Below are 20,606 nucleotides of genomic sequence, written 5' to 3'. Positions count from 1 at the left end.
TTTTTTGTTTTATGGAGCTTCACTAATGAAACCTAATGACAATCTAATTCATATTATACCAGATTTGCAAGTGCAAAAGAGAACAGAAGCTGTACCTGGCTCCACAAGAAAGCGATAAGCCACCCAATTAGAGCTGCTGTGACTCTCTCCCATACCACCAAGCTCCCACAAAACTGGGCATTGTTTCCATTAGTCATGAACACAGCATGTGCAGTGCTCAGAGAGCAGCAACATCTCTGCCCTCTGAGGATGCACTGTGTCTGTCCAAAAGAAAGGGGTATCTTCACGTTGTGTCTATCCGAAAGCAAGGTATATCTTCACACTATTCTTGGCAGAAGGCTATCCTCCTGATGTGCTGGTCTTGGGTATGTTAATTCAGTATTTCAGCAGTGGTTCTTGACAGAGGCTTGATTCAGCCTACTCCTGCAACAGAATAACAAAGTACTGATTTGGATCTTGTATTCCTAATTATTATTCCACCAACATAAATGAGCATTTCACTTAAGCTCAGTTCCTCAAGAAAGAGCTATTGTCTGCTTTGATAAGATGGTATGAAATTTATCCAAACATTTATCAAACTATGTGAAATCTTATTTCAAGAATACATTCTGAGATTTTGTGAATAAAGTCCCCCAGGATAAAGTAACCCCAAAATACATGTCAGAGCAGGGACTCCCAAAGTCTGGTCCAAAGGGAACTCACAGCTTATCTAGTGCTTTTATTCTTTTCTTCCAGTACACAGTAGCATAAAGAGGCCAGGACAAAATAAAGAATGAAAATCAGCATTTCTTTTCCAGAAAGGCAGACCTCTGCCAACCCCAGTTCCAAGAAACACTGTCCAGTATTTTTCTTCCTTCCAGTTACTGTTGTTCTACAAAAATGTTACACAGTGATGAATGACAAGGAAGGCAATTCACCAAACAAGATACCTATTCTAAAGTTATTTTTATTAAAATAAATGCTAGTATCATACTCGGGGCATATGACTTTATTCTTGAAGAATCATGCAGTTTGCATATAATCTGGGTGAAAGAAATTTAATTGAAAGACCACATCTCCAACTCTTAACGAATGTTCCCAGAAAGTCTAACAGAAGAAAAAAACAACAACAAAAAAAGCTATTTCTGCTTGGCATTTTTTTTCCAAATGTGCTTTCTTGGCTTAGATTGCTTTCTTAGAGATAACACTGGCAGACAGTAACTGTATATGTTTTGTAATAAACATACTTTTGATAAGGCATTTCAGGGCAATTGGATTACTAAAAAAAAAATTGTATAAAATTAACTTATAATCAGTGTATATCAAGGATCATGTTATTACAATAAATTATATAGAGTAAGGCACTGTCCATGAAATCAAGGAGATATTTCACATCACTTTAATATGTTGACGTTATCAACTGACCTATAAATACCAATAACATTTTCATTATCATCCGCATTTAAGCTTCTTTAAGCTTTCAAGTACCCTTATGCCTAATACCCAAAAACATGCAATTCAATTCCAGCAAGTAACTCCAAAAATCACATCAAGGAAGTTCTTTATTGGTTTCTCTCAATGACTTCCAGATTAAAGCTGCTCTTCTATAATCACAGAAAAGGCTTCCTATAAGTATCTCATCTAAAAACACGTGGTTGAAGTTAGATATTTTCAATGCTGCAACAAAGGACCATGCAACTAGAAAACAGTTAATAACTCTCCTGATGATTCACATACTGAAATCAGTGCTGACTCTTAGTATCAGAAGAATGAAACTATATTTAAAAACTAAAATAAGATCATGGCGCACACAAAAGGAATAGGTTTGGCCCTCAAAGTATCTACCTTTTACCTACTCACCTTTCAAACGCTTGGGCTTCACTGAACTTCCAAGTACCACTGCAAGAATGTGCACGACCAGTGCAGTGAGTGCATAAATGCCAGAATACCAAGGTAGGGAAGAGGCAGATGTAAATCTGCTCACAATAGTGTTCCAGATTGGTGCTAAAATAAGAGTTATGAGCTACATTCATTTCAAGTAAATGTAAGATTATCTATACTCAGTTCAGGCCTTCTTTAGTCATCATTTACTTAGGAAGAAATTATAGCTTATGTAGAACAGTATTCATTTTTCTCAGTGACAGAAAGTGAACAAACTCTTGCCCTTCTCCAGTTCAGGCCAAGGAGAGATCCATGCACAAATACCTGAGGTTGATATCTACCCAGCACAATACAGCTGCACTTACCTACTCTGTAAGCTCCCAGATTAAAAGCAATTGGCTCAAGCCTCTAGAAAAAGAAAGGCTTCACATCAAAATATTCTTCCAAACAGAAGTTGAGTACACAAACTTACCATCTCTCCGTGTAAAAAGAGCTTTCATTCATAATGTTTGCTAGAAGACAATATCTTTACTACACCAGAGAGCAGCAGAAACTTACAGTGCCCTTTCAGGCTCCTGCACCTTGAATAGTTTCAGTTATGAATGGACAAGTGTTCTTCACACCTCCAAGAACATGGAAACAAAGAAGAGCAAAAGAAATCGTGGAGTGCTCCAGAAACTCAGCATTTCCACCTAGCTTTCTGTGCAAGTATTTCTACTCTTGATTATTGATACTAAACAAATCCATGGATACACTGAATAGCAATAAATCAGCAGCAGCTAATAAAATTAAACTGATCTAGACATCGTTGCTATACTGAACAAAACAGATTCTTCCGTCCACTAATATTGACTAGAGCAGATAGAAGTGCAAAAGCCGTGTGATGACAGACTTTCATCAGGGAAGGCAAAAGGGTAGGCCTTGGCAGCTGTGTAAATTCTATGGTTTGGTCCTGGAGGTTGTGGCTTCAGCCCCAGATCCCAATTCCTTACCACAAACGCCTAGCTGTCTCTCTGAGTAAGTGCAGGACCAGCTCCTTCTCAGCAAGGCTCCATCATCCATGCAAAAGGCCTGCAGCTGAAGCATTCTGCAATAGGCATGGCTACTCAGCACAGCTGGGCAAGACACAGCTGAGACCCCTTCAGCTTGACAACAGGAGAAAATGTCCTGAGCACCTTCCATCCCTGCAGGCTGCCTGCCTTCTTGGACAGCCCCTCAGGAACACAACTCAGCTGCTTTCTCTGAATCAGACACAGAAGACCACAGATTAATTAACGCTGCCTGTATCTCCGGAAAATCCTAGGGACCTTAATTACAGTCCTTGGCCATGCTCTACTTGGCACTTTACATGCATTAGGCAAAAGGCAGGCTCTGTATGTCAGAGCTCCTCCAAGAAAGGGCTGTCCACCTGCAGTAGAACCTGCAGAGCAGCAGCTTTTGAACCACTCCACAGTCTAAGTTGCTATTCCCAATATCCAAATACAGCTAGCTCAACCTGTTACTGTTTCTGAACTCTGGCAATGAAGCAAACCTTTATAAGCACCAGTGGTCACAGCCATCCAGGCACTCCAGCTGACACAGGATATAGATGAAAATCATGCATAGGGCAACCCTGGCTTTGCATTTTGGTGCAGATGTTTACTGAGAAAGGAGTGAGGGCAGAGCTGAGACAGTGGGAAGCTTAGAGAGAAGGAAGATATCTTAAAGTCACTCTGAAGCACATTACAAATCCGTTAAATCTTTGTGGTTTACCCTGTATTTCAGAGTAAATTAATAACTTTTAAGGAGTGGAGAAACTATCACTCCACTTTTAAATAACGAAAACGCTAAAATCCCTACACTTAACAGCTCTAAAACTGCAGCAAGTCACCCACCAACACCCACTCCTCTTGTCAGTAGGCTTTTTTCAGATTTGCCTATTATTTGTCTCAAGTCAGAGATGTTTAAGGTTTGCTGTGCTTATCTGCTCAACTTTCAGGAGCCCTAAATGTTACAATATGTACTTGTGCCACTGATCTTTTCCCCCATATTTGATCTAAATAAGTAAAACCCACAGTTTCCAAAATCATTTGGATTCACTGCTCTGAGTCCATGGCTGTAAAAAATCTGCTTTAAGATTAACATCCAATTTTATTCATGCCTGAGGCTTCACCACAGCATCTATTTTTGTAAGATTAACAGCAAGATCCCAGTTCTCCTAAAATGGAAAGAGTAGCAGACAATTGTAAAAGGAAGATGATGTTTCCTAACCTGCCCCGCTCACATCCAAGGAGGTACGTTTTCCTAGCCCTTTCCACATTGGGTGTAATTTCTATTTGCATTTTTGCACCCACAATACACGGTATGTGTATGAGTCCTTCTACCTCCCATTAGCTGGAATGCAAATTGTGGGTGCCAAAAAATACTAACATAAATCTCACATGTGCAAAGCATCCCCTGAAAGACAGCTTTTACTCTGGAGGAGTTAAGAAACAGCCATCTTCCAGTACCCTGCACAACAGCAGTTTGAATCACCTAATTTGAAAATAAAAGTATAGAAAATGAGCACTTGATATTTTGGCTAATCCATTTGAAATGAGCACACATAAAAACATTTCTTTTTGGACATGGCAACTTGAGGGCAAATTGAGGGTCATTTTTAACCTAAACATCAGAGGTGTTGTTTTAAATAGTGCCTTTGGGGTCTGACAATTAGAGCTATTGCATTGCTGTCAACTTGCATTTCTGCTTTAGTTCCAGCTTTGCTCCAACCTACACAGATTCGTACAAATCAATTGTCTCTTGCAAACATGCACTAAACATTGGAAAGTGAAATTAATAAAGTGTGAGAAAATCTGATTCATAAAGCTGACACTTCTGTGCCCAACAACTCTTCATATAGGCAGGCAAAGCAGTTAAGAGATTACCAAATTGCAACTGTCATTCCTGACAAAATGCATGTCAATGCTGGAAGGAATTTTAGGTTTTAAGCTAAACCACAACCTCAAAGGGTTCCTCAGAGCCTGTCAATATCTGTACTTTGGATGGAAAGCTACCACTGAGTGCAGTGTGCCCAACATACAGAACCTGCCACAAAATGAAGTTCTTCATAAAAAGCTCATCTCAGTCTTGGTTGGTAACAATAACAAGGAGACAAGATGAGAACATCAGTCTCAATTGTGAAGACAATGTTTTCCTCCCATATTATTCTGTCTGTCATGTTCCCTTCAGGTTCCAAAAGAATCCCTGTCTCATATATCATTATTTCCCACAAAGCTTGAAAGCCCTCAGGAGGGGTTTCTTCCTGCCCACTGTACCAGCCTTGAAGTCTGAGTACCTTCAGAGCAGTGACAGAGGCCTCTGCCAGCAATAAAGGGGAACATCTGCATACCAATTAAACTGCTGAGTGCTGAAGAGTAAAAAAAAGAAAAAAAAAAGGGGGGGGGGAAGCCTTGAAAGTAAATCTGAGCCAAGTTCTAATTAATGCCCTAGGCTCCGATTCACCACAGCACTTAAGCACGTAGTTAACTTTAAGCATGTATTTAGTTCCATTGAAGTCAAAAGACAGCATCGAAGAGGCAAACTACATTAGCACAATTTAATACTCTTTGGGCTAATTAATCAGCCGTAAAAATTTACTAAGAGATCTGCATTCCTTATTTCTTTCACTGTGACATTTCCAGATAAAAATACTTGAATGTGGCTGGAATAAGAAAGAAAAGCACTACTCGTTTGGCTGTCATGGGGTGCTTGGTCCTACAGCTGTGAAAGCCAGTCCCTAAGAAGAGCTGTAGGAACTAAGCTCTCTCCACATCACAGCCTACTGTATCTTCTATGCAGTTGCAGCTCACAGACAAAAAAAGCACAGCCCTTGTCCTGAGGAGCAGTAATTGAAGAAACAAAAAGAATTCGCAGCAGATGAGCAGAGCCACCAGGCTCATATCAGAGACATCTTTCCTTTTCTGTATAAAGAGGCGTTTGCTCACTGCAGCACATCAGTGTCAGTCGTGAATGGAGATGGCCAGGTAGGGCAGCAGAGAGAGCTGGGTAAGTGAGGGAGGCTGAGAGCAAATGCAGGTTTGGAGACAGAGCTGGTGAGGTTCCCAAGGAGGCATTGTCAGGCAGAGCTGGGGCAAGAAGAATAGTGCTGGTGTCTAAAGGTAAGGCAGACTGGAGTCTGGCCCAGCCTCAGTCTGGGCAAGGGCTAAACTCTCCTCAGTTTCAGCACAGCAGAATGAAGCCCTGGAAAAAAGAAGCCCAGAGTGCAATCTCCACTTAGCTGAGTTGTCCCAGATACATCCAACCAACTTCTCCACTTGGTAAGTCCAGCATGGAGAATGGCTGCCAACATTGCACCAACAACATGCAGGCTAGATGTGGCCTAAACATGGTCTCCAAGGGCCAAATATGACCAATTTTTGAGGTCCTGTTGACTTCAAAAGAGTAATAACCAACCATTCTCTAAGTCAAAATGCAAGGAGATAAGCTGGCTAATAAGTGTGTTCTTGCTAGGGATTTCTGCAAAAGTAAAGTCCCAGAAAGTTTGCTGAGTATCATTAATGCTGCACATGGACCTATAAAGCAAGAAAAATGAAAGCAGGGGACATAAGCTCCTGGTTAACAATACTTCTTTATCTCATCCATCATGAAAACAAAAAAGAACAAAAATAACCCTCCAAAAATTAGAACAACATGAGAATAAAAGAAAGTACCAGCACAGCTTTTCAGATTAACTTTGAATTTCCTTGTTTTCATTGGTTTAAGAGCTTTATTGTTATTCCCTTGTTTTTTTTTTAATTGCAGATACTAAAAATTCTTTTATCTTTCTAAGTCTCTAGAGTATGTTATATAATTACATAATTAAGGCCTCTTTCAACTGGATATAATTTACTCTATAGTTTACACCAGCTGCACTAGAGCCATTACAGTTTATCATTTAAAAGCCTAATTAGAGGCTTCTTAATTAGTGGATTCTTCAGTCACTAGACTGTGACTGTGTAAAATATGCTTGGAAGCTATTGCATTTTACAAATCTACATGAAATGTTTGTGTGAAAACAGGGTGTGTACAAGTCCAAAAACACAGTGCTTGTCCTTGCAGGTCAGCCCATCTGAATATGCAGAGCTAAACACAACATCTCCACTCCCCTGTCTCAGTGCCCAACTGCTCTGCATACAGCCTTTCTTTCATGCCTGTGTTGCTAGGAACTTCCAAAACAAGATCCCAGCCTCACTAGGCTAATGTGACTGTTGCCATGTTCAAATACGATCCAGAGGATGGGGCTGTGACTGACTGCCCAGGCCAGCTCTTGCATGGCTTATCAAAAGCTTTTCTAGCAAACTCAGCTCCTCGCTGCTGCTGCTCTCTCCCTCAGGAGCTCTGCTCCACGCTGGATTCTTCACACACTTCCTCTGTGCTGCCCTCGTATCATGTGCTGTACTCATATCACTAGAAGGAAGAAGAGGAGAACCAGCCTCTCATTTATAGCAACTGACACATAGTTCTCATTAAACACCACCAAACTAGCAGTTGGTCACTGAGGTTCTAAGTACAATATTTGCCCAGAGAAAGAACTGTAACTCCATCCTCCCCTCTGGGTAGCACAATGCCAGGAAGCAGCTGGTGGAACTAAAGCAAATCTTAACAGGAAAAACTCCCCAGAATGAGCCTCATATGAACTGGGGGCTCATAAGGTCTGTCGCTCAGTGAGCAAAGGGCTTGTCCAGACCATACTCTGGAGGGCTGGTGGGGCTTTATTCTGTTTTCTCCAGCTTGCAACACAGCAGCTGTGTTACAGTGGGTCCAATTTGGGGCCTGCCAGCATTTGGGAGCGTTTCTTTAAACAGTGCAGTGAGAAAATCATGAGTTCTCATTGACTGCAGGATAATATAAATCAGCTATTGAAAACCTGTATCATTAGTGCTATTGCTTTCCAGTGGTAGATGGCTGCAGTAATGGATTGGCCTCTCCATCTTATCCTCCCACTGGAAAGCAACATACAAAGGACTGATCAATAACTTGATCTAAGTTACTTGTAGACATGTCAGGTGCAAATATTGCCCATTCTCAAAAGGTTTTAAAAGACCAGGTATTTTTGCGAAATTTAGGCCAGGCAACAAATTGCTTTGGATAAATTGTCATTATGGTGGAGAACAACATAACTGGACCCACCCACATTGTTACACTTGAGTATTAAATAGACAGGAAGTAATTCTATTGTATGCATGTATTTCTTTGTGGGGTCAATAGCTCAAGATGTTCAATTTGAAAAGCATTTTCTGGAATAGTCATGTTGCTGAAGACCCTGTTTGATAGGAAATAACTAGATTATTTCATCATGGAATTTGCCACTAATTTATACAGCTGAAATCCTAAAGTACTTCCAAAATCAATAGCAAAATCCACAGTCATTACTAGGGCCAGAATTTCATCTTATTGCATCACAACATATTACCCACTTAATGTAGTATTGTCAAACCTGAAGTCAGTGGAAACTTTATAGGTCACAGCCTTGTTTCCCCATGGATCAGTGGAGAGGCTAGCAAAGGGTTTAAGGGCTTTCCCTACATAAAGGTGGCATCATGTTGATGCCATTACTATGCCTAAAGCACGTACGTGCACTTCTGTCCCTGACCCCACCTCTGCCACCCGCACACACACAGAGAGGATATGATCAAGTAGATTATTAAGCAGGTCAGAGGCACAGATATTTCACAGTTGTCATTTTACAGCCCCCAAAGATGTCCACGGATACACACGGAAGCAAATGCAAGCTGAGTCCTGGCTATACACTGAGTCCTGCTGTGGTACTGACATCACAGAACTCTTTTTGGAGGAGAAAACAAACATGGGCCAGCACTTTTCAAAAGGTGAGCTGTCATCTTCTGAAAACCCTTGTGACAAGCTGTCTACAGATTTAACTGAGAACTTCACAGTGGTATCATATTTTTTTGAGGTGACCTTAGAAAACTTTGTACTCTAAACTTCTTGAAATCCTTGCAACTTAAATCAAACACCCTTTTAAACCGGTCCTTGTACAACACTTATATTCCATAGCCTGCATGGTACTAATATCAACTTTCTTCAGTAAGTTCAACAGCATCAGAAGGGATGTCATGGAAATTATTTCACCTGATTAATTTTGGATTGACTTCTGTGACAAGAGCAGGAGAGGAGAAGGAAGGTGGTGGCTAGGTTCAGGTAGCCATAACCATAAACAGAGGAGAAGGCTGAAGACAGAGGAAGAAATAACATCATACTAATATTTGCCTGCTGGTCCAAGCAAGTACCATGAACATCCTTCTCTTCACAGGAGTGCAGCTGTGCTGCACTCCACCATGTAAAACCCTGGGAGAGAAGGGCACAGGACAGCCAGTGGCTTGGCAAGGCCAGGTACCCTCTGCAGCATGACGCCTGCAGCAGATCCCACCAGTACAGCTCACCAGCCTAGCTCCCTCAGCACCAGGGGACCACGATGAGGAATCCAAGCACCTGCACTCAGATCACAGTCATCCCAGCTACACAGGCTGGTGGTTGATGTGCTCCAGCCTCACGGCTGCTGCCAGAACCCTTGGAGGTCAGAAGAAAGAAATGGATCTCTCTGGCAGTCAAGAGATTCCTTTTTATGGGGGTAGGATTATGGATTATAATTTTGTGTAGATCTCTTCTCCACTCCCATAGCTTTTTTTTTTTTTAAATAAATGAAAACATACCAGAAAAGCTCAGTGTCTTCTTTCAAGACTTATCTATTTCGCTAACTTGTTCCAACCTCTGTCACAGCTCTTCCCTTGTCAGCAACTGTACCACTTCGCTATACCTCTGCCCACGCACAAATGCACTGGTTGACGGTATGAACGGGAATCTCTCCGTTAAAGGAACAAGCAGGCATCCCAGAGACTGACACAGCTGCTATTTGCATGTAAAAAAGGAAAAGAGGTGCATGACTGAGCCCAAATTAGCATGAGCTAAACCTCCCACCGAATTTCCAAACTGCAGCTTGCACAGTAGTGCTAATAGAGGTGCACCCTTTTCTCACAAAGGATTTCTACCTCAGCCCAAAGGAAACTTCTATAACAGTGGTCCACAGAATTTAGCATGAACTTTTAAAACCTTACTTTTCTGAAATACACACAGTGCTACAAAAAGAGAAAAACAGTGGATGCAGGTTACTGTGGATATGCCCAGGTTTAATTTAACCCCCCACTTCCAGTTTGATTCCTGAAGCTGGCTACCTCAGAGAGATGTGTTTTGTAAGGCCTCCGTCACTTCTGTACCCCTCGATTTCTGAATGCCCAGAAATATTTACAATGCTCAGTGCATCTAAAAATGAAAACCTAAATAAGCAGGGTTCCACTTCTATCTTTTGGAAAAGGAGAACCATTCCTTTGCAACATCAGCTCTTTCAAACGGGTGCTCCTGGGATTAATTTATGTCTGCAAAGTCTTGCTGAAGACACATTCTTCATAAACTATAAGATTTCCAGATTTTAACATAGTCTTTGTCTCTGTGGCTGTGTACAGAGATATCTAAGCATCCATGTCTGTGTCTACACCTACTGAGTCAGAAAAAGAGGATTAGATGTCTCAGTAGACTGTTGAAAAAGTGCAATTTTACTGATCCCCCAAATCAAACTGCACTTCGAGGTCTTTTTGCAAAGAAGTTATAGACTCTTTTTTCAGTGCCTCCACTACGTCTGTAGCAGGTTTAGCTCATCTGAGAAACTAGAAAGAACAGTAAATGCAGATCTGAATGGTAATAAAAATCAAAGCTTAGCCGTACACGAAGAGAAACAAATTCCAAAATGAAAAATTTGATTACACAGTACCTGTCTCCTGTCTTGACTTCCTCATTATAAGTAGAAATTAACCCTGTCATTAAGTACTTTGATCAGGCTGTACATAAACAGCTTATAATGGCATGAAATCTACCACAGCAAGCAGGCGAATGAGTGGAGAAATACTGACATTTGAGGCTGCTGTCAGACATCAAGTGCTCCTACTCCCTCAGGGCCAAACTGCTAGAGTAAACGGGATTACTCCGAGGATTAATTGTTCCCTCCTGGTTTGCATTACTTCCAGAAAATTTCAGTAATAATATCCAAGACACTATCATTTGGAGATCAGTAGTGCTGTTCCAAGATCTCTGAGAGATTTATAAACTGGGCTTTGTAATTGCTCTTTAGGTTAAAATTCAGTATAGAAATTCTCAGCCCACAATTGACCTGAAGCAGTATCCCACCTTTTTTTAGTGTTCTGAGGTCAAAAGAGGAAAAGCAGCATTTAAAGTACAAACAGTCACTATCATCTATCTACTTAGAATTAAGGCATGAGAGGAGAGGTGCCCATGGCCAAATTGGTCCAGGTTTGCATTGCTCAGAAATTAAGTATGGCACCATTTCACACACTCTAATTCAAGTATTTGTAACTTATGTTTGGAGAATATCCATGCGCTAATGCCCATTATAAATAAGACTTCCACGCAATTGAGAGTTTTTTCTGGTTAGTTTGGGGTTTTTTTAAATATTTTGGAGCAGAAGTTGCTTTGTTCTGGGATTCATTTAATGCACTGTAATTTTACTTAGTTGTGATCCTATCTAAATTCCTTGCACACACACAACTGCTATGCAATCAGAGGTGGTCAGGCCAACAATCTCTCCCCAGCTGTGCCCCTGGTTTTCCATCAGTTCCTTGCCATCTTTGAGCCTTGTTTTCAAGCAGCTATGTTTCCTGCTGGCTCTTCCCACCTCTTTGCTGAGAAGACCCTCAGCATGGAGACAAGCAATGAGAGTGCCCAGGTACAACATCTGCCTCTAAGCACTACCTGGGGGCACTGCACTGAATTTTCAAAGCACAGCTCAGATGCTCTCTGCTCTCCTAGGTTAGCTGTGATGGGGTTCTGGTGATTTACCAAGTACAGTAGGCACAGACATAAGGGAGGAAACTTGATCTAAAAGAGGCAAAGGCAATTTTCCACTGTATTCAAGATGGCCCAGATTTTACCTTTAACAACCTAATAAAAGCTTGGAAAAACACTAAGCAACCTCACAGATTTTTTGTTTCTGTGTGTATTGTTAAACATATTGCAAAGCAGATATTTTATTACTCCTAAAAGCACCAAAATCCAGTATTTCCTTCACTTATCACAATCCATTCTTTTATCCCATTGCTACAATCAGCCCCAGGATGTTATTACAATCCATTGTTCAACATGGTTATAACCACAACTCAGACAAACTCAGCCATAGACCAAAATAGCTGAGCCAAAACAGCACAGGCACCATTGACCTTCCCATAATACTGCTCTCAATCTATTAAGCTGCATAGCTGTGCTTACTCATGCCCCATGTACCAGTTGGGTGCCCACAAAAACGCTTCTTTCCAGACCCCCAAACTCAGGCACTCCCTTCTGTACAGTCAAGCAAAGAGTGCAGCCATGCCACACTAACATGAGTATACACAGAAGATATCACAGTAAGACAGTGTGCAAGTGATGGAGTTATCTGAAGGCAGCATTTTTGCATCTGGTTCTAACAAACCAGCCCAATTGCACCACATGTGTAGTCCCTGGTAATAAAGAAAATAAGCCATTTATTTTGACTTTTCAATTCCCATTCCAAATAATTTACTTAAATATTGTTAGGTATTTTGCCTACATTAAAAGTTGCAGTAAGTGTGTACCTAAAATTTTATGCAAACCTAGAAGCATATAACAATCCAGGCTGCAAATGCACATTCCACAGCAGTATCATTTGATACTTTTACAATACCCCAGCTTCCCTTCTAAAAACAATTCACTATTCATATCAATTCTATGTAACCAGCAGCACACCAGGGATTTCTCAGAGATAGCATCCCTGAAGAATCCCCACAATTCAGCAAGGTGATCAAATCTCGTATGTCGAGTCTTTCAGTGATTACTCTCTTCAATTCACCTCTTCAGTGCTATGGAGTTTGCTTCTGCTCCCACAGAGCATCCAGTCTTCCTGGTGAACTCCAAGATGCAGAGCAGATTAAGGGCTCCATTCTTGACTGAGCAAGAGATTTTTAATCATATTTTACCTGAAAGTGCATGTGTTGCCTTAGTAATCAATGGCATCACCTAAAACTATAGTCAATCAAGCTGTTACACACCTGTCTGAATAGCTGATGCTATAAACTAGAAAATCCACTGGCACAGTTTTGGAGCTGCTCTAGAAAAGCTCACAAGTAACACAGGCACTGAAACATATCAGTCAGGAAAAGTATAAACAAGAGGAGCATGAGCAGCTACAGTGACACTGCTTTTCAAAACACACTCAATTGCTGTTGGAAGGCAAGGCTGAGCCTTCCTTTTAGGTTTAAAACTGAACCTTGGAAGGAAAGCAGGTGCTCAGAGTTGCAGACGAGTCATAGAAAATAGGTGAGAAGCTGGCCTACCTAAAATCTTTCAGAGGATAGTGAAAACTGTAGTCAAACTTTTATTAAAGGTGTGTTTTCACTAAATTTTTGTTCCTAGTTTCACACAGGATTTAAAGCAGTGTGGTAACTTTATTCTATCAGGAACAAATCCCAGTTACTGAGAGCAGCACGCATTCCCAAAAGCAATTGGACAATGTGGCCCGCTGGGAGGTGAGCAGTTGTGAACAGGATGTTCAGCATCTGCAGTGGCTATTGAAGCTAATGGGAATTGCTGGTACTCAGCACCACTGATGCTTGGTTTCCAGGAGAGGAATTTGTGATTTATCATGAGCTTATTGATTACAGATGGAGACTGTCACAAAGACACACCCTTGAAAGGAATGAAAATTTTCAGTCCTCGTGTAGATGTGCACCCATGGGCTCCTGTCTACAAGGTGATGTTTGAATTCCAGCCACATATGTGAGAAGTCGGTATCGTGGCACACTTGCTGTGTGCTCATCAGGGAAAATCTCTTCAAACAGCTGCAATTAAACACAGGTCACACAAGAGGAGAGCCTTGCTTTGGTACATCTCCAAGCCCTCCGGACAGCAGGCTGGGGCTTATGGGTGGAAGAACATGGGTCTATGAAAAACCATGCTATATGCAATTGCCTTCAGGACATGATAAATGCCAGGAAGACAGTTCACAAAGCATTTCCAGACACTTGAGTCAGAGAACAGAAGTGTGAAGCTCCTTAGTACAAGGTCTAACTCCATTTCATACCCACAAGCCTCAGAGGTGCTGTCAGGTAAAGAGCATGAGTCATGGGTACCTACAATATTCCTTCTCAGCAGTCTTTATCCATCACTGCCATTGCTCCTCTGCTAAACAGCTAGAAAATCATGGAGAAATATTTTGTCCACATTTTATCTGCACACACTTTCCAGAGACTGAATTTTAAAGAAAACAGAAAGGAAAATATAACCACTTGCAGATGCCTTGTGCCTGGGACAGAACTCCCCACTTCTTCATGAAAAGCATCATGATGCATCTACCACAACTGCTTCTATTCAGAGCCATCTCTATTGAGGTGCCTACTCCAGATGCAGGAATTCTTTGGAAACAGGCCCTGGTTGCCCTTCCATTTTCCCTGCAGCCTGTATTTGCATTCAGACTCTGTGTAACTTCTGAATGCTGGCTAGGAAAGGCTGATAATGACACACCACAGATTTCTTAACAAAATAAGACGATCGTGCCTTTTGGAAGTCTCACTATGCTCTTTTGATCCAAACAGACATTATTGCTAGTAGCATGGAATAGATCTTCAGTGACTCTAAATGGACAGTGACCTGTTGATTTTCTTGGATTATCAATTATTTACACCACCCAAAGATCCTGTATACCATCCAAACCACTGCTCTACATACTATGCACTCTCCTCCCCAACAAGGTCAGGTATCAGGACTGTGAGAACAGTCAATAGGAGTTGAGATGGTTTTAAGCTGGGCATCTTGGCTTCCAAGTAGTAAAAAATTATTTGTGTAAAACTGCTTTGGCACTTGGTTCTCAAAAAAGCAGCCTAGAAGAAACTAAGGACTTCTCTGATCTGAAATCGTTAGTACTCGGCATTTAAGAAAGGTCTTCAGAAGGCACTTGATAAATTACTTCATCGAAATTTGGGGGGGACTTATGGGAATGCTTTTCTAGTAGTTGTTGAAACAGAGGTGCTCACAATTTTCCTAGGAAATATGTCAAAATTAATCAAATAATTCCAGGAGCAGAAGAACGCTGCAGACAGGTTCCTTTTTCGTCTGTGTCCAAAGGCTGGACTCTTCCTTGGTATGAAGAAGGCACAAGACACGACTGACATTTCCCTAACCCTGAGACTGTCATGACATCTTTCTCCCAAGTGCTTCTCTCTACAGCCTCTCCTCGGCCTATCTGTGTTTTCTTCCCCTCCCCCACATATATAATTTAATTGAATTTGGTCCAAAAGATATTTTCGACCACCTGTCAAATTTGGATTACATTAGTCAGGATATCCAAAGTTATACTGGAGGAAGGACATACCTGCACCAGAGGCCAGATTTTAGTGGCATGCTGAAAACTCCCCAAAATGTTCAGTACATGCATTGATAGAAGCCTGAAGAAGAGCTTAATTACACCTAAACAGTACCAGGTGTTCTGGAGTGGGACCCCACAGAAACAATCACAGTCCTGGCAAATCCTGTGCCCTAGAGACTACCTGAGCCCCAGCTGTATATTCCAGAGGCAGATGCTCCAAGCTGCAGCTGAGGGATAAACACCCTTTCAATGGAGGCCCACCTCTCACTGCAGCAATGGGCTGTAAGCAAGGCACAGGGAACTTTCACACGGACAAAGGTGGGGAAGGCAGTACACAAAACCCACCTACCTGTGAGATGATTAAATCTTATGCAACAGGCCACTTGCCTCCTCCTGACAGTCAAGCTTCCACCATACAGCCAGCACAGTAAATGAGATTTCAATGTGGGCACACAGGAGGCCAGATACAAGTCTAGAAGTAAGGGGGTGTATTTCTTACTGAGCAGCTTGATAGCAGAAGTGCCATGGTCATTCTTTCTAATTTCAGGGACCTTTTAAATAAAGTTCCACTCCAGAAGCCAAGCATGAAAGGAGAGGAATGAAAACTTTTGATAGATAAGATATTACAAGAGACTGTCAGAAGCTTGCTAGGAGAATGAAGTAACACTCTGGATACTGTCATTGAAAACAATAATGAAAGAGTACACCATTTTCTTAACTGAACTACTATCAAATCTATGTTACTGCCACACAACATATTTTTTGTCCAAAAGTGCCAATTTCAAGCTATGACTATTGATCTCTATCTAACACTCAAAATTAACTGCACTACTAAGGAAAAGTGGCACCAAATCGTTTGAGAACATCAAACAGTAAAAAGCCAATGGGGTCAAATCAAGGTCAGCATTTGATGAGTAGAGTGTCAGAAATTTAATCCATTTTGTCTAAGATAATGTATAGTGCCTCTATTGGGGCTTTTTTTCCCTTTCTTTTCTGTAATTTTTTTATGCTAGCTTCTCTCAAAAATATCATAAAACCAGACCTCAACTTTTTTTAATGAACTTTTTTTCCATGACTGGAGAGAGAAAAGATTAAATGGACTGCAACACAGATGACAATTATGCCTCTGTTTATTTCCTAGTTAGTCACAAGATTATTTTTTGCCTTCTGCCACAAAATTTCAGAATATAAGAAAACCTTATCTTGAAGGAGACTTCAGGAGACAAAATAACACTGTTAAAAGTTCCAGTCCAGCAAGAGACTGAAATGTATTATAAAAAACAAACAAAAAGCAAACAAAAAACCCAAACAAACAAACAAAAAAACACCCCAAAACTTTAACCACAAGTAAAGTCCCATTCACTTAAAATCAGAAATGATGGGTAAATCTGTTCCACCAACTGGTGAATGTGGTGACTATCAAGTTCATTAGTGGTCTCACGACAAAAATATTCAACAGCTCTCATAGTGACACGTTGCATGAACAACTCAGCATTTGGAGAAAGTTAATTCCCTAACCGTGGCTAGAGAAGGCTTCTACTCTGCCCCCCACCAGAGCCATCTGTGCCCTTTAACTGTTTCCCATATCACTCTGCCTGCCCCGGATATTCCCCAGCCTCGGACAGCTGACAGAACTAATTTCTAGCCAGTGAGCCAACTCCAGAGAGCCCACATTGGAGGCAGCACAGCTGTGAGCACAATGACCCAGCATTGCCGGGGCTTCAAACTTGGCTGGGGCCACTTGCTTTTGAAACTCAGGCCGGGTAACCAATTTGACAGTGGCAACATCGTCTGCTTCTCATATCACAGTCTAGTAATTAGCATGCTCTTGAAAAGAAGCATGAGATATGTATTCATCAGTTCAAACCCCTGTTTCTCACCTCCTCAAGAAATGCCTTAACCATAGGGTTTTGGATAGGGAGACTCTAAACATAAATTCAAGTTTTGATCCTAAGAGGGCTGAATCCTCAGCCTAATGATCAGGACACACGGCTGAAAGAGAAAAATCCTTTCTTTATTGAGAACTTTTTATATGTTTTAGGCAGTAACTGGGGGTGGATAATATGAATTTGGATCTTGTCGGGAACAGTCTGAGTGTGACCTCCCACCTCCTACCAGAATACAAAATATGCAAAAGAGGATCCATTTTAAAGGGAGAGCAAGACATACACTCCTTTCTGGAACAGCACTACCTCCGTGCTGGAACACACTTGGTTTCTGGAGTAATAGGTAAAGACATCCCTCAGGAGATGACTGGTGTTTCAGAAACACCCACGTCCTCAGGACATCTCTATTTACAGGCTCTAGAGGTTCCCCTTCAGTGCCTGGAGATTCCTGCTGCCTTTGGTGAGCCTCGGGCTTATCTATCCCAAGGAAGTTCAAAGACAACACAACTGGTGTGGTAAAGACAGGGCACAGTTAGGTTGAATAATTTGTTACCTAAAAATGCTTCTGACAGATGGCAAGGCTGTTCTGGAACACTGTGAACATAACAGATTCTGGGACAGGGTGCTGAAGAGAACTGATTTTAGTGAAAAGTTGGATTTTTATCAAAATGACCTTTTCCACTCCAAGTGCCTGCCTTGCATAGAAAATTGCAGAGAAAACTCAAAAATTCAATAAGAAATTTAACATCCCAGTGACTATACTGGAATTCTGGTTTGGATGTCATTATCCTTCATGGCCGATCAGCTGCAATTGGGCTCTATGCGTCATTGCCAAATATTCCCATGATGTATCACAACAGCACAAGAAAACAGAAAACCACCATTCTCATTAAAAAAGCTCAGATTGTAAGGAAGAAAATGGGCCATTTGTCCCAAACACTTGCAAATTCCTTAATCTGACATGGAAACCAGTTGCTTCTACCTTGCTTCCCCCTCCCCTCAAAAAACCTGCATTATTCACAATCCATTCTAATTACCAAGACATTTTCAGGCTGTATTTCTAAAGAAATGAGGCTCAGTTGTTGGCACTATTCTCATTTTATCTGTCCGTGGTCACCATGGTCAGTTCTGTGTCCCTTCCCTTCCTGGCTCCTCAACGCCTTCAGAAACCACCCGACAGACAGAGAAGGGGGAAGGAGCTGTGAGTGCTGGGCGAGAAGAGTAGATATAAAAATCCTTATTCTGTTTTGATACTTTGCAACTACAGCACAAATCCACACAGCAGATCAGCAAGTCTCTGAGGTTTGAGAGGAAACACTGCCAAAAGATGATATTTCTTTCCCCTTAAAAAAAAAGCAGAAACAGTTTATTACTAGGTGCTGTATCGCATCTAAAACTTTCAGTTTCAATACTTATGTGACGTATATAGCAAGTGGAGAGGAATCTTACTAAAACCTTCCAGGATGAAAACCCTCACACTAGCCAGTCTAGACATTCTCTAGCACATACAAAAGTAGAAATCGATGGTGCTGCTATTCTGACCCCAATTAAAAATTAAAATGAATTAAATAATAAAAATTAATTAAAATAAATAATAAAAATTAATTAAAAGGAAAAAAACTAAATCAGCTGAACACTAGCTAAAACAAGGCTTCGTTTGAGATGGTAAAATGCTACAATATAGCTTAATGAGGTAAATTCATCAAAGTACCAATAATTTCTAAAGCATGTATTGAAGTATATTTTATCTCATGATTATGCAGAAATTTTTTGTAAGAAAGAACTTGGTTTTCTAAATTAGAGTGGAAACCAACTCATTGGCTTCTATTTGGTACTTAGCTTTCTACATATCTAGCTATTTAATTAAGAGCTTACTGAATTTTTAGTGTCTACTTAATCTCTTGGCTTACTTTAGACTCCTCTTCTAAAATATTTCATTTAAGTGAGATGAAAATTGATGATTTCTGATACTTTACTACATATCTAGGAAACAGAATCATGGAGCATGAGGAGACACTTGAGTTAAATTATACACATCTGTCTCTCCAAGAAAAGGTTTTCTTTTTGTGTTGGAATGAACTTTTTTCCAATACCTGGTAATTCTCCTGGTTTCTACATACATATTCCACAGAAGAAGCAAAGGTTACTGGTGTATAGCATTACTTCTGTACAATGCTGTACGTTTTCAATTAGGCACTCCCACAATGATTTCCATACCTAGCCACTTGCTCTTCTTATTTCTTGATAAGTGAAGGCCTTATCAGGAAGACGGGGGTGAGTCTGTTACTGCTTTGAGTAAACAGCCCAAAGGTCATTTTAGATTTTGGCTTTGACACTCTTGGTTCAGTAGACACCCACCATAGCTGTCACCAGTATGCTGAAGTTACCCTCATGGAAAAATAGCCTTTCAGTGGGTCCTGTTGTCTCTTCAAAAGAAGAAACCATCAGTGGGCACTGAATGATGAAATGAGGAAAATTCTACCCAATTCTCCTCAGATATCTGACAGAGGCATTTGGTCTGAGGTCAGGATCCAAGTGCTGGAGGTCTTCCCTGAGGTCTGCTAAGGTTAGGGAAAGTCTTCGAGTTAATGGGGTCTCTGAGTCCCTGTGTGTCCCAATGGGTGCCACAGTTCTAGACAGTGTTCAAGGACCTGTTAAAGGAGGTTTCCCCAAGAAGTGACAGCAGCAGAAGACATCCCAGCTACATGGGCACAACTGACTTTAGCAGGTGTGGCTATGTACACTAGAATAAGAGGGGTAAAACCCACAGCTCACACGGCACCCCCACTCGAGGTGTCCACCTCTACAGCTGTCACACACTCCACTGCTCTCCAACTCAGGCTTCTGCAAGTACCATTTTTCTCCTGCTCCCACAAGATTGAGCAGTAGAAGAGTAGAAGGCACAGCTTTGCTGAAATAGATGCATACACTGCCAGAGTGTGTTGGCAGCATACACCACCACTGTGCCTCCACCAGTAAAAGGTCGTTCCAACACTATACTCCTGGCCACCTTCTCCCACACACTCTTCAGCATGAAAGCAGGAAGAACCCAGCAGACAGATCTAAAGATACTAACATCCTACAAAAGAAGAGTTGCATGACTAGAGCTAAGATCCAGAGCAAAGGCCAAAGCACCCACAGGGCTGATATAGCAATATGCCTTGTATTGACAACTCCACAGACTGAGCAACACATTCCACAAGAGATATCACCACGCAAGGCAGAATCCAAAGTTCACTGTAGAATCACTCCTGAAGTCCTTTCAGGAAACTTCCCACAAACAAAAGTAAATTTTTTTTGTTAAAATTAGGTACTTCAGGTTCCTAGGCTCTCATTTTAGGCACGTAAAGATAAAAGTATTTCAAAATACTATGGAATAGGTGACCCTCACTGAAGTCCCATGTAAAGAGTCACTCTGGATTCAGGACCCCAGGACGTTA

The 20,606-nt window shown here is 41.2% G+C and overlaps 1 long non-coding RNA gene across 2 annotated transcripts in view; it reads right to left on the bottom strand.

The window, feature by feature from the left end:
* The window catches only part of LOC106856755 (uncharacterized), a 109,485-nt gene that overhangs the window by 53,258 nt on the left and 35,621 nt on the right, over positions 1–20,606 (bottom strand). For both annotated transcript variants that reach the window (XR_015805087.1, XR_015805088.1), the window contains exon 5: positions 96–423. This is a non-coding gene — a long non-coding RNA (uncharacterized LOC106856755). The remainder of the gene's footprint in view (positions 1–95; positions 424–20,606) is intronic.

The sequence above is a fragment of the Sturnus vulgaris genome, chromosome 8, assembly GCF_052056855.1.
Source record: "Sturnus vulgaris isolate bStuVul1 chromosome 8, bStuVul1.hap1, whole genome shotgun sequence".
Classification (NCBI taxonomy): Eukaryota; Metazoa; Chordata; class Aves; order Passeriformes; family Sturnidae; genus Sturnus; species Sturnus vulgaris.
Note: the sequence above shows the minus strand (reverse complement) of the source record. Positions and strands in the feature narration are given on the sequence as shown.